We start from the raw sequence: 10000 nt of genomic DNA, 5'->3' as shown, positions 1-10000 counted from the left end.
CGGGCCCACTGAGCGCACAACACAGGGAATCTCGTTGCAAACACTGCGTGTGCATACGTTGCTCACAAAGCTCAATGGGGTCACAGGCCCTGACCCGCTCAGAGGCACCTGTGTGACAAGACAACAAATGGAACTCGCTGGAATGTTTCTGCTGTCTTGTCATTTTAGACGGACCCACTGAGCGCACAACACAGTGGAACTCTCTGACAAACACTGCTTGTGCGTTAGCCCCAGTAAACAACTCAGCGGGGGTCACAGGCCCTGACCCGTTCAGAGGCACCTGTGTGACAAGACAACAAATGAAACTCGCTGGAATGTTTCTGCTGTCTTGTCATTTTAGACGGACCCACTGAGCGCACAACACAGTGGAACTCTCTGACAAAACACTGCTTGTGCATTAGCCCCAGTAAACAACTCAGTGGGGTCACAGGCCCTGACCGGTTCAGAGGCACCTGTGTGACAAGACAACAAATGAAACTTTAAAGACGCTGGCATGTACATCTTGTTTCTGCTGTCTTGGACGGGCCCACTGAGCGCACAACACAGGGGAACTTGGTGCAAACACTGCGTGTGCATAAGCCACAAAACACAAGCTCAGTGGGGTCACAGGCCCTGACCGGTTCAGAGGCACCTGTGTGACAGACAGCAAATGAAACTTAGACGCTGGAATTATTTATATGTTTCTGCTGTCTGTCTACGATTTCAGATTCACACTTAGAGTTTTTTGTCATTAAGTCATAAAAGCCACAAAACCACTTTAATATGACTTTCCAATACTCTTTGAAAGGTCTCTATATTGATAAAATGAGCCTTTTAGCAAAGTAACACTTTTCGGGCATTTTCAAAGTGCTCCCGCTGAGTGAATTTTGTTCTGAAAATCGTGTTCCCGAAAATCTCCGGGCACCCCGCCAACCCCCCCTGCCAGAAATGACAAGTGTCAAATCAGCGGGTCAAACGGCCACCTCTATCCGACCAGGAGCACCCAAATCCCCGCAAATGGCACTTTTTTTTTTCTTCATCGGGACTTCCGACGAGGTTAATGATTTCCCAAACTGCAACTCATTAACTATGTCCTGAGACACTTGCCAGAAATGACACATGTCAATTTGGCGGTAGCAAATCACTTTCCCAGGCCGGGAAGCAACACCCGAGGCCCGCAAAAGGCGGCCGAATATTTTCTCATCGGACTTCCGCGTTTTGGTTAATCATGTCTCGAAATCGTTAAATGCACATGTCAATTCGGCGGGAGCAATTCACTTTCCCAAGCCGGAAAGCATCACCGGAGGCCCGCTTGAAGGGCCCTAATATTTTCTCATCGGACTTCCGCGTTTTGGTTAATCATGTCTCGAAATCGTTAAATGCACATGTCAATTCGGCGGGAGCAACTCACTTTCCCAGGCCGGGAAGCAACACCCGAGGCCCGCAAAAGGCGGCCGAATATTTTCTCATCGGACTTCCATATTTTGGGGGTTGGATTCTCTCCCGCATTCCAGCCCCCTGGCCACGGGTCGCTCATTCACTTTCAGCCCGGGCCTTGCCAATTTGGTTAATCAGTTAGCCATGCACCAGACTCGGCCTCGCCTTTTTCATTTATGGTTAATGATGTGCCCAGGCTGGGACTTAGTCTCTCCAGCAGCCAAAACTTTTCACTGGTTAATGAGGTGCCCAGCCCGGCACTTAGTCTCTCTCCCCAGCAAGCTTACTTGGTCGGCCGACATTTGGATCCATTTTCGGGGCTTAATCGGGTCGAATACGGTCCCTTACGCAAGGGGAGCCGAAGCCCCGGCCTCTGCCAGGCGTCAGGCTGCCGTTTTTTAAGCCCGACCAAAAACCCGAAAATTGGTTAAAAATGGAAATAAATTTCCACCCAAAAAGGGTTAAAAGTCGGTTGGACGGCAGCCCTGGTCGGTCTCTGCAGACCTGGAGGCCCTAGACAGTAATCTGGAAAACAGACAAAGTCTCGAGAAACCACCTCCTACCATTCTCCAGGTACCCCGCCAATCCCCCCTGCCAGAAATGACAAGTGTCAAATCAGCGGGACGGATTTGACTTTTGTGACCGACCGCTGGAACTTTTTTCGGCTACAGGCAGTCAAATTTTTCTCCTTCCGGACTTCCAGTACAACTTTGAACGGCCATATCTCCGCACTCCCGCGTCGGAGCCAAGCCGTTTTTACACCGTTAGACGCGGCTTCCCGTGCCCGTTCGAATGCCGCCCTGCTCGGCGGAAAAGGAGAATTTTTTTATTTTTCGGCCGATTTCGGGAAAAAAAATTCCCGCTCTGAACTCGGATTTTTCGGCTTTAATCGTTTCGTATACGGTCCCTTACGCAAGGGAGCCGAAGCCCCGGCCTCTGCCGGGCGTCAGGCTGCCGTTTTTAAGCCCGACCAAAAACCCGAAAATTGGTTAAAAATGGAAATAAATTTCCACCCAAAAAGGGTTAAAAGTCGGTTGGACGGCAGCCCGGGTCGGTCTCTGCAGACCTGGAGGCCCTAGACAGTAATCTGGAAAACAGATAAAGTCTCGAAAAACCACCTCCTACCATTCTCCAGGTACCCCGCCAATCCCCCCTGCCAGAAATGACAAGTGTCAAATCAGCGGGACGGATTTGACTTTTGTGACCGACCGCTGGAACTTTTTTCGGCTACAGGCAGTCAAATTTTTCTCCTTCCGGACTTCCAGTACAACTTTGAACGGCCATATCTCCGCACTCCCGCGTCGGAGCCAAGCCGTTTTTACACCGTTAGACGCGGCTTCCCGTGCCCGTTCGAATGCCACCCTGCTCGGCGGAAAAGGAGACATTTTTTTTTTTCCGGCCGTTTTCGGGAAAAAATTTTCCCGCTCTGAACTCCGATTTTACGCCTTTAATCGATTCGGAGACGGTCGCTTACGCAAGGGAGGCGAAGCCCGGGCCTCTGCCGGGCGTCAGCCTGCCGTATGTAAGCCCGTCCGAAGCATGAGTTCCCACTTTTGGTTATCCAGTTGTCAATTTTAAAATTTCAGTTAATCAGTTGCCTGCTTGGTTAATCATTTGTCGCTCTGACATTTGGTTAACCAGTTGTCGATGTTCGAAATTCAGTTAATGAGTTGCCTCCTTGGTTAATCATTTGTCGCTCTGGCTTTTGGTTAACCAGTTGTCGATGTTCAAAATTTCAGTTAATGAGCTGCTCTTATGTTCTATGATTTCCTACCTTGACAACTCATTAACCAGTGTTTCAAACAATGCACCAGGCCATTTGACGACCCCAACTCGGTTCCACAAGCGGGAAAGCAGCACCCCAAGGCCCGGTAAGGGGGCCGAATACATTCCCATCGTGAATTCCGTCCCAAATGTGAATGACAAGTTTTCAGTTAATCAGTTGCCTGCTTGGTTACTCATTTGTCGCTCTGACATTTGGTTAACCAGTTGTCGATGTTCAAATTTCAGTTAATGAGTAGCCTCTTTGAAATTTCAGTTAATGAGTTGGCCCTTTGGTTACTCATTTGTCCCTGTGTCTTTTGGTTACCCAGTTGTCGATGTTCGAAATTCAGTTAATGAGTTGCCTCCTTGGTTAATCATTTGTCGCTCTGACATTTGGTTAACCAGTTGTCGATGTTCGAAATTCAGTTAATGAGTTGCCTCCTTGGTTAATCATTTGTCGCTCGGACTCTTGGTTAACCAGTTGTCGATGTTCGAAATTCAGTTACTGAGTTGCCTCCTTGGTTAATCATTTGTCGCTCTGACATTTGGTTATCCAGTTGTCGATGTTCGAAATTCAGTTAATGAGTTGCCTCCTTGGTTAATCATTTGTCGCTCTGGCTTTTGGTTAACCAGTTGTCGATGTTCAAAATTTCAGTTAATGAGTTGCCTCTTTGAAATTTCAGTTAATGAGTTGGCCCTTTGGTTACTCATTTGTCCCTGTGTCTTTTGGTTAGCCAGTTGTCGATGTTCGAAATTCAGTTAATGAGTTGCCTCCTTGGTTAATCATTTGTCGCTCTGGCTTTTGGTTAACCAGTTGTCGATGTTCAAAATTTCAGTTAATGAGCTGCTCTTATGTTCTATGATTTCCTACCTTGACAACTCATTAACCAGTGTTTCAAACAATGCACCAGGCCATTTGACGACCCCAACTCGGTTCCACAAGCGGGAAAGCAGCACCCCAAGGCCCGGTAAGGGGGCCGAATACATTCCCATCGTGAATTCCGTCCCAAATGTGAATGACAAGTTTTCAGTTAATCAGTTGCCTGCTTGGTTAATCATTTGTCGCTCTGACATTTGGTTAACCAGTTGTCGATGTTCAAAATTTCAGTTAATGAGTTGCCTCTTTGAAATTTCAGTTAATGAGTTGGCCCTTTGGTTACTCATTTGTCCCTGTGTCTTTTGGTTACCCAGTTGTCGATGTTCGAAATTCAGTTAATGAGTTGCCTCCTTGGTTAATCATTTGTCGCTCTGGCTTTTGGTTAACCAGTTGTCGATGTTCAAAATTTCAGTTAATGAGTTGCCTCTTTGAAATTTCAGTTACTGAGTTGGCCCTTTGGTTACTCATTTGTCCCTGTGTCTTTTGGTTAACCAGTTGTCGATGTTCGAAATTCAGTTAATGAGTTGCCTCCTTGGTTAATCATTTGTCGCTCTGGCTTTTGGTTAACCAGTTGTCGATGTTCAAAATTTCAGTTAATGAGTTGCCTCTTTGAAATTTCAGTTAATGAGTTGGCCCTTTGGTTACTCATTTGTCCCTGTGTCTTTTGGTTAACCAGTTGTCGATGTTCGAAATTCAGTTAATGAGTTGCCTCCTTGGTTAATCATTTGTCGCTCTGGCTTTTGGTTAACCAGTTGTCGATGTTCAAAATTTCAGTTAATGAGCTGCTCTTATGTTCTATGATTTCCGACCTTGACAACTCATTAACCAGTGTTTCAAACAATGCACCAGGCCATTTGACGACCCCAACTCGGTTCCACAAGCGGGAAAGCAGCACCCCAAGGCCCGGTAAGGGGGCCGAATACATTCCCATCGTGAATTCCGTCTCAAATGTGAATGACAAGTTTTCAGTTAATCAGTTGCCTGCTTGGTTACTCATTTGTCGCTCTGACATTTGGTTAACCAGTTGTCGATGTTCAAAATTTCAGTTAATGAGTTGCCTCTTTGAAATTTCAGTTAATGAGTTGGCCCTTTGGTTACTCATTTGTCCCTGTGTCTTTTGGTTACCCAGTTGTCGATGTTCGAAATTCAGTTAATGAGTTGCCTCCTTGGTTAATCATTTGTCGCCCTGACTCTTGGTTAACCAGTTGTCGATGTTCGAAATTCAGTTACTGAGTTGCCTCCTTGGTTAATCATTTGTCGCTCTGACATTTGGTTAACCAGTTGTCGATGTTCGAAATTCAGTTAATGAGTTGCCTCCTTGGTTAATCATTTGTCGCTCTGGCTTTTGGTTAACCAGTTGTCGATGTTCAAAATTTCAGTTATTGAGTTGCCTCTTTGAAATTTCAGTTAATGAGTTGGCCCTTTGGTGACTCATTTGTCCCTGTGTCTTTTGGTTAACCAGTTGTCGATGTTCGAAATTCAGTTAATGAGTTGCCTCCTTGGTTAATCATTTGTCGCTCTGGCTTTTGGTTAACCAGTTGTCGATGTTCAAAATTTCAGTTAATGAGCTGCTCTTATGTTCTATGATTTCCTACCTTGACAACTCATTAACCAGTGTTTCAAACAATGCACCAGGCCATTTGACGACCCCAACTCGGTTCCACAAGCGGGAAAGCAGCACCCCAAGGCCCGGTAAGGGGGCCGAATACATTCCCATCGTGAATTCCGTCCCAAATGTGAATGACAAGTTTTCAGTTAATCAGTTGCCTGCTTGGTTACTCATTTGTCGCTCTGACATTTGGTTACCCAGTTGTCGATGTTCAAATTTCAGTTAATGAGTAGCCTCTTTGAAATTTCAGTTAATGAGTTGGCCCTTTGGTTACTCATTTGTCCCTGTGTCTTTTGGTTACCCAGTTGTCGATGTTCGAAATTCAGTTAATGAGTTGCCTCCTTGGTTAATCATTTGTCGCTCTGGCTTTTGGTTAACCAGTTGTCGATGTTCAAAATTTCAGTTATTGAGTTGCCTCTTTGAAATTTCAGTTAATGAGTTGGCCCTTTGGTGACTCATTTGTCCCTGTGTCTTTTGGTTAACCAGTTGTCGATGTTCGAAATTCAGTTAATGAGTTGCCTCCTTGGTTAATCATTTGTCGCTCTGGCTTTTGGTTAACCAGTTGTCGATGTTCAAAATTTCAGTTAATGAGCTGCTCTTATGTTCTATGATTTCCGACCTTGACAACTCATTAACCAGTGTTTCAAACAATGCACCAGGCCATTTGACGACCCCAACTCGGTTCCACAAGCGGGAAAGCAGCACCCCAAGGCCCGGTAAGGGGGCCGAATACATTCCCATCGTGAATTCCGTCCCAAATGTGAAAGACAAGTTTTCAGTTAATCAGTTGCCTGCTTGGTTACTCATTTGTCGCTCTGACACTTGGTTAACCAGTTGTCGATGTTCGAAATTCAGTTATTGAGTTGCCTCCTTGGTTAATCATTTGTCGCTCTGACATTTGGTTAACCAGTTGTCGATGTTCGAAATTCAGTTAATGAGTTGCCTCCTTGGTTAATCATTTGTCGCTCTGGCTTTTGGTTAACCAGTTGTCGATGTTCAAAATTTCAGTTAATGAGTTGCCTCTTTGAAATTTCAGTTAATGAGTTGGCCCTTTGGTTACTCATTTGTCCCTGTGTCTTTTGGTTAACCAGTTGTCGATGTTCGAAATTCAGTTAATGAGTTGCCTCCTTGGTTAATCATTTGTCGCTCTGACTCTTGGTTACCCAGTTGTCGATGTTCGAAATTCAGTTACTGAGTTGCCTCCTTGGTTAATCATTTGTCGCTCTGACTTTTGGTTAACCAGTTGTCGATGTTCGAAATTCAGTTAATGAGTTGCCTCCTTGGTTAATCATTTGTCGCTCTGGCTTTTGGTTAACCAGTTGTCGATGTTCGAAATTCAGTTAATGAGTTGCCTCCTTGGTTAATCATTTGTCGCTCTGGCTTTTGGTTAACCAGTTGTCGATGTTCAAAATTTCAGTTAATGAGCTGCTCTTATGTTCTATGATTTCCGACCTTGACAACTCATTAACCAGTGTTTCAAACAATGCACCAGGCCATTTGACGACCCCAACTCGGTTCCACAAGCGGGAAAGCAGCACCCCCAAGCCCCGGTAAGGCGGCCGAATACATTCCCATCCTGAATTCCGTCCCAAATGTGAATGACAAGTTTTCAGTTAATCATTTGCCACCTTGGTTCATCATTTGCCACTCTGACTTTTGGTTTCCCAGTTGTCAGTTTTCACATTTCAGTTACTGAGTTGACTTTGTCTTTCTCACTCTGTGTATCTCTATCTTCTCTCTGTCTCTCTCAGTGTATGCGAGTGTCTGTGTGTGTTCCACTGCCGCCCGGCCAACCGGGTCCAAAGGCCCGCCACGTTACACACGAAAAACCCCGGTCTCGCTTCGGAGCGACGGGCACCCGGCTTCTCGGTGTCGGACCGACTCCGTTCAGATACCGCTGGATGCCCCTTGCCCCTGGCTTGCTCTGGCAGCCGGCGCGTGCAGGCCGCCCCCTGCCCCGCCGTCTCAGTGGTCGGAAAGCGGTCTCCAGCCAACGGCTGTACCTCGGCCGCGGAAAGAGGCAGCTACACAAGCGAGGCACTGCTCTGTGCGGCCCCGCCACCCCGTTCAGCTGCCGTTGTCCCCGACCGGATCGGACTTTCCTTCCCGAAGTTATCCCCGATAAGCTGCCGCTGACCGACGGCCCGTCAGCCGCTGCGGGACGGCGACACTTTCCCGAACTCGCCCGGGGCCACTTCGGCAATATAGTGTGCGCCGGAGCCGGGGCTTTCCAACGAGCCATCCCCGAACGAAATCGGACACGGGAGTCGGGAGCGACAGGCGTTCGACTGGTGCCGGGCAACCGGGTCCAAACGCCCGCCTTGTTAAACACACGTACACCCCAGGCTCGATTCGGAGCGACGGGCACCCGGCTTCCCGGTGTCGGACCGACTCCGTTCAGATACCGTTGGATGCCCCTTGCCCCTGGCTTGCTCTGGCAGCCGGCGCGTGCAGGCCGCCCCCCGCCCCGCCGTCTCAGTGGTCGGAAAGTGGTCTCCAGCCAACGGCTGTACCTCGGCCGGGGAAAGGGGCAGCTACACAAGCCAGGCACTGGTCTGTGCGGGCCCGCCACCCCGTTCGGCTGCCGTTGATCCGGACCGGATCGGACTTTCCCTCCCGAAGTTATGCCCGATAAGCTGCCGCTCACCGGCGGCCCGTCAGCCGCTGCGGGATGGCGACACTTTGCCGAACTTGCCGGGGTCCAGGCCGATAATATAGTGTGCGCCAGCGCCGGGGCTTTCCAACGAGCCCTCCCTGACCGAAATCGGACACGGGAGTCCAGAGCGATAGGCGTTCGACTGCCGGCCGGCCAAACACAGGCAATCCCCCGCCGTTGCGGACCCGCTCCAGGACAACCGGGTCCAAACGCCCGCCTCGTTACACGCACGAAAACACCGGGCTCGATTCGGAGCGACGGGCACCCGGCTTCCCGGTGTCGGACCGACTCCGTTCCGGTACCCTTGGATGCCCCTTGCCCCTGGCTTGCTAGGACAGCCGGCGCGTCAAGGTGGGCCCCCGCGGCTCCGGCTCAGCAGTCGGAAAGCGGTCTCCAGCCAACGGCTGTACCTCGGCCGGGGAAAGGGGCAGCTACACAAGCCCGCTACTGGTCTGTGCGGCCCCGCCACCCCGTTCAGTGGCAGTTGACCCCGACCGGATCGGACTTTCCTTCCCGAAGTTATCCCCGATAAGCTGCCGCTGACCGACGGGGCGGCAGCCGGTACGGGTCGCCGACACTTTCCCGAACTTGCCGGGATCCAGTCCGATAATATAGTGTGCGCCAGCGCCGGGGCTTTCCAATGAGCCCTCCCTGACCGAAATCGGACACGGGAGTCCGGAGCCAAAGGCGTTCGACTGCCGGCCGGCCAAACTCAGGCAACCTCCCGCCGTTGCGGACCCGCTCCCGGACAACCGGGTCCAAACGCCCGCCCTGTTACACGCACGAAAACACCGGGCTCGATTCGGAGCGACGGGCACCCGGCTTCCCGGTGTCGGACCGACTCCGTTCCGGTACCACTGGATGCCCCTTGCCCCTGGCTTGCTAGGACAGCCGGCGCGTCAAGGTGGGCCCCCGCGGCTCCGGCTCAGCAGTCGGAAAGCGGTCTCCAGCCAACGGCTGTACCTCGGCCGGGCCAAGCGGCAGCTGCACAAGCCCGCTACTGGTCTGTGCGGCCCCCCCACCCCGTTCAGTAGCAGTTCACCCCAACCGGATCGGACTTTCCGTCCCGAAGTTATCCCCGATAAGCTGCCGCTGACCGACGGGGCGGCAGCCGCTACGGGACTGCGACACTTTCCCGAACTTGCCGGGGTCCAGGCCGATAATATAGTGTGCGCCAGCGCCGGGGCTTTCCAACGAGCCCTCCCTGACCGAAATCGGACACGGGAGTCCGGAGCCAAAGGCGTTCGACTGCCGGCCGGCCAAACACAGGCAACCTCCCGCCGTTGCGGACCCGCTCCCGGACAACCGGGTCCAAACGCCCGCCCTGTTACACGCACGAAAACACCGGGCTCGATTCGGAGCGACGGTCACCCGGCTTCCCGGTGTCGGACCGACTCCGTTCCGGTACCACTGGATGCCCCTTGCCCCTGGCTTGCTAGTACAGCCGGCGCGTCAAGGTGGGCCCCCGCGGCTCCGGCTCAGCAGTCGGAAAGCGGTCTCCAGCCAACGGCCGTACCTCGGCCGGGCCAAGCGGCAGCTGCACAAGCCCGCTACTGGTCTGTGCGGCCCCCCCACCCCGTTCAGTCGCAGTTCACCCCAACCGGATCGGACTTTCCGTCCCGAAGTTATCCCCGATAAGCTGCCGCTGACCGACGGGGCGGCAGCCGCTACGGGACTG

This window comes from Somniosus microcephalus, unplaced genomic scaffold (assembly GCF_052327205.1).
Source record: "Somniosus microcephalus isolate GS21.2 unplaced genomic scaffold, FLI_Smic_1.0 scaffold1383, whole genome shotgun sequence".
Lineage (NCBI taxonomy): Eukaryota > Metazoa > Chordata > Chondrichthyes > Squaliformes > Somniosidae > Somniosus > Somniosus microcephalus.
This window is presented reverse-complemented; position numbering follows the sequence as displayed.